Genomic DNA, 13,844 nt, shown 5'->3' with positions numbered 1-13,844 from the left:
CAAATCTGATCCCTCTCTGCTCTGCACTTATGTGTGTGCGTGGTAAGTGGGTGTGTGTTTTTTGAGTGTTAGGGTGAGAGTGGGGAGGGGGGATGGGTGGAAAGAGAGAGTCAGAAAGGAGGAGATAGAAGGGAATATTTAAACTCTTGGTTGTTTATTCATTAGGATGTGAATTAGGGCTGGGTATTGTGACCAATTTGGCAATTCGATTCGATTGTTATTTTTATGGTTTCGATTTGATTCAATTCGATTCGATATCGATTAGCTATCAATATTTCATTTAAAATGTTAGTTTTGCAGACATGGCATCCATATTTTGATATAAATGCTGGTAACTGAAACTCTCCTACTTAAGTTTATTACTGAAATACACATCTACATTAATAATAGGGTGCACACAGTTATTTATTTTAAACAACTTTTATTTTAAATGAATACTGTAACAAGAAGTCATAAATATGTGCATCCAATGTACACCATGTAAACAAACTGCAAAATGCACATTACTGTAAAAAAATAAAAAGACTAAATGTGCAACAGTGAAATCTATTAAGAACTTCAAACATGTTTAAGAATTTTTTTTTTTTTCTAAATTCAAATCAGGCCCATCATAAAGCCCTTGTCTGCATATACAAAACATTCTAACTGTCCATAAAACTAACAGTTCTTAACTACAGCCTAATAATTTTTGATCACCAGATTTTTTTTGCAAAAAATTTACACCCATTAGCTTCGACCAACAGGAAGTCAGCTATTTTGATTTGAATGTGGATTTTTGGAAAAATATAGCTGTGAATAAATTCATATCACTCATAGCAGAATCAGACAGTGCACACCAAACTTTGTCAACATGATGCCAAGATACTGAAGATGTTAAAATGTGAACGGCTTTGGGATATCTTGAACGGTGTTGATGTGGTGATTTATGAAAGTAACAGTAAAAAAGATGGAGAGTTATTTCCATATATCTTTAAATTGCATTATTCTAACTCATCAAAACTTTTTACATATAAAGAACAAGAAATTCTTAGGAAATACGTGTAGTTTCAAAATGTTATCATCCTCAGAGGCCCCAAAAACATTAAAAGTGTCATATAAATTTGTCAGATTAAAGCTCTAGTACCAGGGATGAACACTAGAGGTCCTCATAAGATAAGGAATCGTTTGAACTATAATGCTATTTAGCTCATTCTCAGTGTATAAGAATGAAAATAATCCATAGAATCAGTTGATATATACTGTACTGTCAGTGTACTTTTACAGAATTATTTTGTATAGGTGCTTAAAGAGCATTAAAATCTTTTTTTAATCTTTTAAGGAAAAATTATATGATTTATATACATATATACAATCTCACTGATAGAATAAAAAATCTTATAAGTATGACACTATACTGCTCAGTTCACCTAATTAGAATGAGAAACAAATACATCAACTAAGTTAATATGTATTTATTTTTAATATATTTGTTTATAATTATTTCACAGATGCTTATAGATCATTAAAATAATATTTAAAAATGGTTGTAGATCATAAAACATGGTAACTATTTAAAATAGGGTCTCTTTTGTTAACAATGGTTAATGAACTAACACACGAACGAACAACGAACAATATATTTGTACTCGATTTTCTTCAAACTTCATCAGAATGATGTAAAAACACGGCCGATGAGAGTCTGTAAAGGCGTCCCTGATGCATCAAATGCTGTTGCCATGGCAAATAAATAAAAATACAAAATTCATTCAAATATTTGTTTCCAGTGTTTTTGAGGCAGATAGCGTGCCTAGAATTTCATTTTCCATTTTCAATTTTCAATGATTTATTATATATTTAAAGTGCAGCATCCTAACGCTTTGAAAAAATTTTCATACAAATAACTATTCATTCTGATTAAACACAGTTCATTTCATAATTATACAAAACTCCACGAATGAAAGAAAATTAAAAAACATATCTGATCTCACTCTGTTCTGCACTCTATGTGTGTGTTTGTGTGGTAAGTGGCTGAGTGTAAGGAGGGGGGATGGGTGGTAAGAGAAAGAGTCAGAGAGGAGGAGAGACAGTTAGGGTTAGTCCAAAGGGTTACTGTGAATGCATGTACCAACTGGGCACCGTTTTCCTGATGTTATCAGGATGGCGACTGCCAGACGGCGAGGGCCCGGTCAACGCTGCTTGCAGCTTTAATTTTTATTTATTTTTTTTCAACCGTTGGGGCACTTTTGGGGGCCTTAACATACTCAAAAACTCTTGACAATTTGCACACACGTTGGAATCTGCCGTCGTCTGGACGCCACAGAGGCTGGGACCCGGGCGTGGTTCAGGGCCTCTACAGCGCCCCCTGGAACACAGTTTGAAAACTTGATGTACTGCGCACACATACTTGCACGTATTGATATGAAACTCGGTACACATATTGAACTCATCGAGCTGAACAACTTTTGTACTCTATGTCATAGGCTCCACGCAACAGGAAGTGAGATATTTAGGGCTGTTTAAAAAGCGCATGCTCTGGAATTTAACGTACTCCTCCCAGGATTTCCATAGGATTGTCACCAAACTCGGCCAGCATGATCTCAAGACATTGGGGACGCTAAATTGCGAGGGGATTTTTGATATCTCGAACGGTTTGGCCATGGCAAGGCGACAAAGTTATGGCGAGAAATGAGAAACAGGAAGTGTCTAATAACTGTTGCACACATCGCCTGATTCTGATGAAACTTCACCAGTTTGTTCCTTGTATGATGCCGATTCCATAAATGTGACTATTATGAGTCAAAGTTATAGCGCCACCAACTGGCAGCAGGAAGCGTGTCATTTTCAAAATGCTTTGAAATCAGCCTCTTAATTTTACTTGATTTTCTTTAAACTTCATCAAAATCATGTCAAAACACAGCCGATAAGAATATGTAAAGGGGTCGATGATAAATCAAATGCTGTTGCCATGGCAACGTGTCAAACTTTAAAATTAGATTCCTGTCTTTTCGAGGCAGATAACATGCTTAGAATTTCATGAAACTCAACACACACATCAATATTAATGATAGTTAGACACTGGCAAAAGGTCATAAATGGGCGTGGAGCAGGCACTCTATAGCGCTATCTTTTGACAAAAGTTGGGGGGTTCGTTTTTCCTACAGTCACCAAACTCTGTACATATATTGTTCTCATCAATCTGGACAACTTTCTAAATCAAACTCATTAGCTAAGACCAACAGGAAGCCGGCTATTTTGATTTGAATGTGGATTTTTTTTTAAAATCAGGCTGTAAACAAATTCACACTCCTACTAAGAACAACAAGCTGTTCACACCAAACTTTTTTAACATGAAGAGAAGATTCTGAAGATGTTAAATTGCGAGCGGATTTGGGATATCTTGAACGGTGTTGACGTGGTGATTTTTTAAAGATGTAGTAAAAAACATAACCCTAATTTTTTTTATATCTTTAAAGTGCAGCATCCAAACTCTTTACAACTTTTTTCACACAGAGATCTAATCATTCTGAGCAAGTGCTGTTAATATAAATTTTATACAAGCTTCAATGAATTAAAGAAAATTTAAAAAAGAAATCAGAAACTTGCTGTCACTCAGCAGGCTGAATGTCTCTATGTGTGTGTGTAGTCAGAGTGAGTGAAGCTCAGTGCGGGGGGGGGGGGGGGGGGGGGGGGAGGGTGAGAGAGGTGTGACCCATGCTGCAGACCATCTTTGAGGAAGGAATGCACATACATGTAGTGTAATTACATAAATATGTCTGATCTTTGAGAGTCTGATATTTTGAGAAAATATAAAGGGTCACTAAGTCTTTCATTGTTTGTATTTTGCAGTTGTTGTTTTTTATTTATTTTTTACTGAACTGTACCATGAACTTGTCCTATTCAGTCACATAGCAAAAGATTTAAAAAAATACAACTTTTTAGCATGAGTGATTTATCTTCATTGATAGACAATATTTTCATAGTGTTATTTACTGAATATAAATATATATATATAAATAAATATAAATAAATAAATATAATTTCAAGACAAACTTTGACAACAAAACTAACTTTGCTGTTATCTGTTCAAAACATCTGAAAACCATCATTTTAAGATCAGTTATATATATATATATATATATATATATATATATATATATATATATATATATATATATATATATTGCCCCATTAAAATACTCAACTTGATTTTTAAAGATATTTTGAAAGAATGAAGCGTTTATAGAGCACTTTTTTGTGTATTGCTGTACACCCACATGAACTGTGTTCATATTCATGTTAATTCACAGTACATAAACTAATGTTAAAAGATACTAATTTACCTTTAAACAATATATGAATACTTTTTTTAGCTTAATATTAATTAACATTAATAAATGCTGTTTAGTTATTGTTCATGTTAACTAATGTAGTTAATGTTAACAAATGAAACTGGATGGCAAAATTGTATATATTGTGTGTATGTGTGTTGATTTTAAAGTGTAACCCTTTCAATTCAGTAAACTTTAAATCCAAACTGGCAGAGGGTTACTGTGAATGTATGTGCCAACTGGACACCGATTTCCAAATTGATTCTTAGTTATGTAGCGCTTAAGAGTGATGTCTTATAACAGGAGTCACCAGCAATGCAATATCCACACAAAAATTGAACAGATAGGTAACGATGATATTTAAGCAGGATGTGGATGTAATGCAAGCAATAATAACATTTTGTTATCATTATGAATCATGTTCTTATCATCATCATCAGAATATAGGGAAAATGTAGCATATTGGTTCACAGTTGGCATTATCTGAAGTCCTTGCAGAGGGTTAGGTTTATAGCAAACTCCTCCTAGAGATTTAATGATATCAACATTATATTTGCTCAGTCTGATCTAAAGGCCTTAGATATGTTAAAATGTGAAGATCTTGAGTTATCGTTAAAGGGCGTGTCCGTGGCAGCCTGACAAAGTTTGATGTTTCGCCATGGACATAGAAGTTGTTATAACTTAGCCATAAAATGTCCGAATGCCTCAAAATTCACAGGTTTGGTAAGAGTCCTGGCCTGAAGACACCTAAAGGCCAATATTCAGATATTATCATAGCGCCACCTGTTGGCAGCAGGATATATCGTATCTTTCACTAACTCAAACATAACAAGGTCAATCTGCACCAAACTTCATATGTTTGATAATAGTGCTGGCCTGAACACATCTACATGCCAATAATCAGTTATAGGCATAGCACCGCCAGCTGGGATCGGCAAGTTAAGCAATTTTAAATGACTTATGACATATTTCTCCTACATTTACTGTATTAAAAGCATACTGCCCACCGTTTGTCGTTTTCCTAAAGCCACCGGTCGGCGGTGAGCCCGGGTGCGAGGGCCCGTTCATCGCTGCTTGCAGTTTTAATTTTTATTTATTTTTTGTTAACCTTCCGGGCACTTATGGGGGCCTTAACATGCTCAAAAACTCTTGAAAATTTTTGGGGATTTTTGATATCTCGAACGGTTTGGCCATGGCAAGGCGACAAAGTTATGGCGAGAAATGAGAAACAGGAAGTGTGTAATAACTGTTGCACACATTGCCTGATTCTGATGAAACTTCACTAGTTTGTTCGTTGTATGATGCCGATTCCATAAATGTGACTATTATGAGTCAAAGTTATAGCGCCACCAACTGGCAGCAGGAAGCGTGTCATTTTCAAAATGCTTTGAAATCAGCCTCTTAATTTTACTTGATTTTCTTCAAACTTCATCAAAATAATGTCAAAACACGGCCGATAAGAATATGTAAAGGGGTCGATGATAAATCAAATGTTGCCATGGCAACGTCTCAAACTTTAAAATTAGATTCCTGTCTTTTCGAGGCAGATAACATGCTTAGAATTTCATGAAACTCAACACACACATCAATAGTAATGATAGTTAGACACTGGCAAAAGGTGTGGAGCAGGCACTCTATAGCGCCATCTTTTGACAAAAGTTGGGGGGTTAGTTTTTCCTACAGTCACCAAACTCTGTACATATATCGTTCTCATCAATCTGGACAACTTTCTAAATTAAACTCATTAGCTACGACCAACAGGAAGCTGGCTATTTTGATTTGAATGTGGGTTTTTTGAAAAATCAGGCTGTAAACAAATTCAACAAATTCATACTTTAATACTTTTGTAAACAAATTCATACTTTAAAACATCATGATGTAGACGTCATAAGGCAGAATAAGGCAGAGTTTTTATCGGGGCAGAGTTTTTATCGGGGTCTTGTTGAGAAACGGAAAGCATTAGAAATAGAGGTCCATATATGCTTGACAACAGAATAGCCCAACCGTCATTTTCTAGTTGGGCATCACCCTGTCTGCTTGTAAAAAAAGCAGATGGTACCTACAGATTCTGTACGGATTACCGGAAGCTAAATAATGTAACAAAACCTGATGCATTTCCTCTGCCCCGTGTGGAAGATTGCATCGACCAAGTAGGGGCGTCAAAATTCTTGAGTAAATTGGACCTCTTGAAAGGGTACTGGCAGGTGCCGTTAACCAAATGTGCCCAAGAAGTCACCGCTTTTATAACACCGTCTGGGCTATACTCATACTCATGTTATAAATTTTGGGCTTCGGAACGCTCCGGCGACCTTTCAGAGCTTAATGAACCGTATAGTTTTTAGTTTGGAGGGATGCACCTTCTAGACTTGGGAGCAAAATCTTGGGCGGTTGTGGGTTTTGTTTGAGCGCTTAGCCGAAGCGCACCTTACAGTGAATCTGGTGAAATGTGAGTTTGCCCAAGCCACAGTAAAGTATTTGGGTAAGGAGGTGCAGGGCAGGGCATAGTGCGTCCTCTTCAAGCAAAAGTTTCAGCTATTGAAAGATTTCCTCCATTTACAAAAAAAAGAGAGTTTTTAGGTCTCGTTCGATATAATCTGAGTTTTCCTAATTTTTCTACAGTATGGCTTTTTGACAACATAAAAATGTTGTTGGTAACTGCTCCTGTCCTTATGTCTCCCAAGGTTTGATCGGCCTTTTAAAATCCAGGTCGATGCAAGTCAGACAGGAGCTGGGGCTGTTTTGATGCAAACAGACGGGAATGGAATGGACTGTCCTGTATGCTTCTTTTCTCGAAAATGTAATAAACACCAAAGAAATTATTCCGTTATCGAAAAAGAAGCTCTAGCCTTTTTTTTGAGCGCTCCAGTATTTTGATGTCTATGTCGGAGGAGGGCCGGAGGGCCGGATTCACTGCAAAGTCCCAATCAGCATTTGATGCGGTGGGTTTTATTTCTGCAGTCGTAAAATTTGAACATTCACCATATTAAAGGAGTTGACAATGTTATTGCCGACGCGTTGTCTCGTACTTTTTTCGCTGTCCGGTACTGACTGATTCTGTTTGCTGTCCGGTATTTACTGATTCCTATTCTTAACTTCTTCTCGACTCCTTACTTCTCGCTCTTTATCACCTTAAATTGCTTTCAGGATCTGGATTGCTGGGGATAAAGAGGAGGGGGCAGGCGAGGTGGAAGGGTTAGTCGGATGAATACTTTCAATTTATATTTTTTTATGAATGTTATTTTGTTGTAATTTGTGTGTAATATATTTTTTGTTTTGTTTATTTTATGAATTTGGGGGGAGTGTTTTTGAAGCGTGCGTTGTGGGGGGGTGTGTGTTTTAGGTGTCGCTTGGAGGGGGTGTGGCTCGTGCACCTGACACTTGTTGGATGCAAAGATAATTGTGCCTGGCGTGTTGGTGTGGAGCGTCGGGTTTTCGGTGATCGTCTCCGGCATGTAGTTCGACCAGCTGCGTTGTGTTGAGCCTCCCGCCCGGCCCTGACACGTTTCTTCGTTTTATGTTACATTTATGTTATTTTTGTTGTGTTAAAATAAATGTTTCGCTAAGTACTGATGCGTCTGGACTCCTCTTTGTTGCAGCCTAAGAGCCGGCTGTAACAATTTATTTTTCTTATCATGATAATGAAAATACAATCAATCCTTGTTTGTTCATGTTAGTTCATAGTGCATTAACTAATGTTAGTAAGCACTTGTGATTTTAATAATGCATTTGTAAATGTTAAAATTAACATTAACTAAGATTAATAAATGCTGTAAAAGTGTTGTTCATTCCTAATGTATTATAATTATTATAATTTTATAACATTAAATAATTTAAGAATATTATAATAATTATACAGCACTGTAAAAAAAAATTGTGCAGGTAACCTAAACTGTGCATAAATAGCACCTACATAGCATTTTTTATAATAGCACACTAAATTACACACTTTTATATATATATTAGGGAATAGACAAAATCTTGTGGCACAAGATCTGACGGGTCTCGCAAGAACCTGACGATATTCTCGCAAAACATTTTGCAGTTAGAGCTGCATGGTTAATCTTTAAAAGACATCTATATTCAAACACCCATGCGATCTTATTCCTGAATGGCAACAATTCAGCGGTGTCTATTAAGACTGTTTCACATTGCGCTGCTCACACTCCACTGGCGCTTACGATGTGAAACAGGTGTTAAAGACATTCAAATCTGCATTCATGCTGTTGCTGATCCAGAAAGAGCAACACAAACAGTCTTTCCAAAAAACTGCTTATATAGCTTTTTTCGGTATTTTTTAAATACCTGTGAAAAGTACAATCAGTCAATCAGAAATCTTGAAGTCTGCTAATGAAATGAGTTTGAGGCCAGACTACCTGTTTATGCAACAATTAAACAATCATTTTTGCAATTCTGTTTGGCAAAGCCTGTAGCAAACTTTAACTTCTTTATACAAGTTTTTGAACAGGTGTACATCAATAACAAAGAATTTCCTCGCTTGGGTTTGAGGTGGGGCATTGTTGCGCTACATTTGACAGCTTGCAGAACAGCTGTGAGAGAGAGGAGTTTGTTACATCTATTCTGACAGGGCCTGATGAGCAGTTTTAGAGGAATCATGCACTAACAGGCTGCCACGTCTGTCTCTGACGCACTCATTAGTACGTCTCTTGACAGTGTGTTCACCCAGTCTTTGATCTCTGTCACAGAACTAGAGATCACCGTGGAGATGCATGGATCATGCCCCATGGAAACAAAACGAATACACTGTGTACTACAATATCTTTAGAATAGACACAGACACCCTTTCCTATGATATATCTGCCTAGACAAAAACTGATAATGTTATGCACATTAGAAAATAATAATATGAAGTTATAATTTATATCAAAATCAAAAACATTTTCACCATGTTTTGAAGAAATAAAAAGTTTTGGAAGCACAATAGATCAAAAACATAAAATTGTCCACTGAATGCAAAAACAATGGCTTTGCCTGTATTGTCTTGCTTTAAACTTAATAGAATGCAAAACACATTAATGGTGGCTTTAAATATTAGAATAGACATAAGTACAATTGTGTAAGTTTGTGTGTTTACTCACACGTGTAGCGGAGGTACTGGTGAGGGCTCATAAATGTACCGGCCTTGTGTGTGTCTATCATCGATTGGTACCGGAGGATGAAAAGCAGGAAAAAATTGAGGTGTAGCTGTAAAAAGAAAAAAAAAAAGTTTTTTTGTATTGCAATTAAATGTTTAAACATAAGTACCATTGCACACAGTAATTTGTTTAGTAAGTGAGCATTTACAGATTTCTTTTGCAAACAAACAAAAAGGTATTTAAGTACACTGCAAATACTTACACAAGTCAGTGTGCAGCACTGTCACAAACACACAGTTGTTTTAAGGCTAATCAGCAAAAACAATTCATTCTGCATCCTATATACTATGCCCTACATGTGTTTGTGTTTACATACTGCTCACAAAATGTAGCTGAAATTTTGTTAAAGTGACCACAGGATTACAGATAATGAAAAAATTGGGATCAGACAGTAATACCCTGGTAATGTGATACACATCATGGTGCTAAAAAGTTAAAACAGAATAATTTATAAAAACGTACCATATTCATCTACTATGATTTTTAATACAATGTACTTCAAAAAGTATCATAATGGTACATGGTATCAAAACTGGTATTATCATGATACTTTGTATTACTGAAATGCAGAACATAAGTGAAACTTGGCAACAGTAATTAAGAATTGCAGTGGGCTCTGGCACTATAACAAGGCAGGATGCAGCAGCGGCCGTGTTTTCAGCTTGTAAACATTTGGCATCTGTATGCCAAGGTGTTTAAGGGCTGTGCCCAGGGAGCAATGCCCAACATCTGGGTTCAATGCTGCATGATACAAACTGCCAAATGCGGCATTAACACCAGCGAGCTCCTCACATTTGTAAAGCGCTGCTTTACCTCATTCCTCACCTCGCATTAAGCACTGTTAGCATTAGCGTTCCATGTGATAGCACTCAGAAATCTAATTGATGAAACTGCAAGTACTGCAGCTCTGAAATCAGCACTAATCCTTGAGAAAATCACATCCGATAAGATCAACAAGTCCTTACAGCCAGAAAGAATGTGTTTTTGAAGCCTGTAATTCTTGTCCTTAAACTGAAAGAACATACAAAGAACTTAAACAGGAATGCATTTGAAATTCATGACCAGCTGCATGCTGGCAAACACATATAAACAGAAATGAGAAATATCAGTTACTAAACCATTATAAAATTAAAACCACACAACAGGAAATACATTGCTATTTTCCAAAGAGACCAAATTTTTAAATTAAGCATTGTTGACAAAACATTGCTGTACAGTTGTTCTGTATTTTTTAGTCTATTTACAGCAGTCTTTATTTTACATCTCTCTTTGCTCTTTTTTTATCACTCCACGCAAAACATTTACTCTCAATACACTGTACTGCCGTCAACTTTCCATTTTCTCTCATCATTGTCTTACAACACTTGTTTATTCCCCTCCATTTCTATTTCAACCCTCACAATATTCTGTTCATCTTTCATGTCAACACTTGTCTCTCCCTTACTCCTCAAAAGTTGTATGTTCCCAAATTCAGCTTCCTCCACTCCATCACAGCATGAGTCGTTCATTCTAGAGACGCTCTGCACTCTGTCAGTCCTCTGCTCCTTCATCAACCTTCTCTTCCTGTCCTGTATCCACCCCACCATCTTTACACACCGATTCCTTCACTTTTTTGTTTGCTTCCTTTAATCAGGTCGGTCTTTGCTATTCACTTTGCCTCTCTCAACCTCACTCATGTGAGTGATACTTGTTACTTTTTTTCTACAAAGTAGTATCTAAGTAGTCTCTATGCTTTAAATCCACTTCAGTTCTGATCATGATCAGATAATGGACAGTTTTCAGATGGACAGAGTGCGTTACTTCCTTAGAATTTTTATACAGATGTGCAAATTAATTTTTATTCACAAGCAATTTTACAAATGCACAATTCTGGTCTTTACCAAGTGTAGCAGTGACAGTCCAGAAAAAGAGAGGAATATAGATTATATATATTCCTTTTTCTGTTCTGTTTAAAATGTTTTGTCTTGTTATTTTGTTTTCTGATGGCCCTGTTTTTTTTTTCAGATCTTCAATTAACATTTTTTTTTGTAATAAAAAAATAAAAATAAAAAAATAAAATACAATTCATTTTTTTTTTGTTTAGTAGAAAAAATTATTGCTACATATTGTGCTGCTTGAAAGTTTGTGAACCATTACAATCTACATTTCTACATTTCTGCATAAATATAACCCAAAAGAACATCGTCAGAGTCCTGAAAGCAGACAAAAAGAACCCAATCAAACAAATGAGACAATAATATTTTCTTTGTCATTTATTTATTAAGAAAAATGTTCCATTGTTACTTATCTATGCGTTGCAAAGGTATGTGAATTTCTAGGATTAGCTCTAAATTTTACAATTCACAGATTGTGTACAAATGGAGGAAATTCAAGACCACTTTTACCATCCCCAGAAGTGGTCGACCAACAAAGATCACTCTAAAAGCAAGACGTGTAATAGTCTGCGATGATGCAATAGAAACCCAGGGTAACATCTTAGAAACTAAATGCCTTTCTCACATAAGCTAATGTTAATGTTCATTAGTCCACCAACAGGAGAACACTGAACAACCATGGTGTGCATGGCAGAGTTGCAAGAAAAAAGCCACTGCTCTCCAAAAGCACATAATTCATCTGCAGATTGCCAAAGATCATGTGGACAAGCTAGAAGGCTATTAGATAAATGTTTTGTGGACAGATGAGACCAAAATAGAACCTTTTGTTTTAAATTAGAAGCGTCATGTTTGGAGAAAAGAACACATTACATTCCAGCATAAGAAATTTTATCCCATCTATGACATGATAGTGGTAGTATCACGGTTTAGGGCCAATGAAACAATGCATTCTGAAACATACCAGCAAATTCTAAAGGAAAATGTTAGGATATCTGTCAAAGAACTGAATCTCAAGAGAAGGTAAGATTGTCTGACCAGGGGGCCCTCGCGGCATCCGACGGGAGACCAAGGCTCACGGCATCGGACGGGTGGGCCCCACCGAACATAGGACAGAAGGGTAAAGTTGTGTGGTCTGGAGGGTTCCTGGGGTGTCAGAGGGTAATGCTTCACCGACCATAGGAAAGAAAAAGGTCAGGGATAAGAAGATCGTAGGATGTAAAGTTTTTTTTTTCCGACTGGGAGGCTCTTGCGGCATCCGTCTGGAGTTCAATACTCACAGCATTGGACAGGTAAGCCTTGCTGGTAGACAGAACTGAAAGGCCAAGATTTGCTTGACCGGAAGGCTGTTGTAGCGTTACTCATGGCGCAGATGGGTAGGCATCACCGGTAGTTAAAGGTGCCATAATATGGAAAACTGTATTCACCTTGGCATAGTTGAATAATCAAAGTGGGTAACACTTTATAATAACGTTCAGTTGTAAGTCATTTATAAGTGGTTAGTTAATGATAAAATAATGATTTACAAAACATTCATAAATGTATAATAATTGATATGCTAAAAATTTGTGTATGTTTTGTTAATTCATTTTCAAGTAATTTACAAGTAATTAGTTAATGATGGACTAATCATTTACAAAACATGACTATGCATTCATAAATTATTAATAAGTGATATGTTAGTATTTTTATCTATGTTTTGTAGATTAAGTAATACATCATTTACAAGTAATTAGATAATGATGAACTAATAATTTACAAAACATGATAATACGTTTACAAATGATTAAGTAATATGCTAATGATTTACAAATCTGTCGTAAGTTATCTTAAAAAAAAGCATATCATGAAATAATCAAACAGATCCTTAGTAAGTGGTTAATAAGTTACTAGTTAATATTGTCACGATATACACTAAACACACGAACAACGACGGAGTAAAAGTGAAGGTATTTAATAATCCAAGGGAAGCAGGCAGAAACAGGAACACAGCGTGGTAACATTTAACGATCGACCAGACATCATTGACAGCACACACATTAAATAGACATGGTGATAACAAACACAGGTGTTGGCAATGATGGGAACAAACCAAGTAACAGAAAACAGCGGGGGGAAATGGATGGGAGAAACCAACTCAAAGTCCAGGGGTGTGACATTACACCCCCCTCCCGGAAAAGGCGCGTCCACGCGCCGACCGAACTAAAAAGTCCTTAGGAGGGGGTTTGGGTGGAGGACGTTCTTCCGGAAGGGGGGCCAGGAATGAAGTCCAGGGTGGTGACTGAATAATCCATGGTGGTGATGACGGAGGGAGGAGCCAAGGAGGAGACGGGAGGGATCCGGAGCAGGAGGAGCCAGGAGATACCCAGACCGCAGCCAAGATGGAACCCCACGGTGGAGCCGATGGAGGGAGGAGCCATGGTGGAGAGTGGGCTGACGACTCCCGGGGGCCGACTGACGGAGGCGGAGCAGGTGGTGGTAGAGCCCGAGGCAGAGACGGAGAGCCGATGATC

This window comes from Garra rufa, chromosome 24, assembly GCF_049309525.1.
Source record: "Garra rufa chromosome 24, GarRuf1.0, whole genome shotgun sequence".
Classification (NCBI taxonomy): Eukaryota; Metazoa; Chordata; class Actinopteri; order Cypriniformes; family Cyprinidae; genus Garra; species Garra rufa.
Note: the sequence above shows the minus strand (reverse complement) of the source record.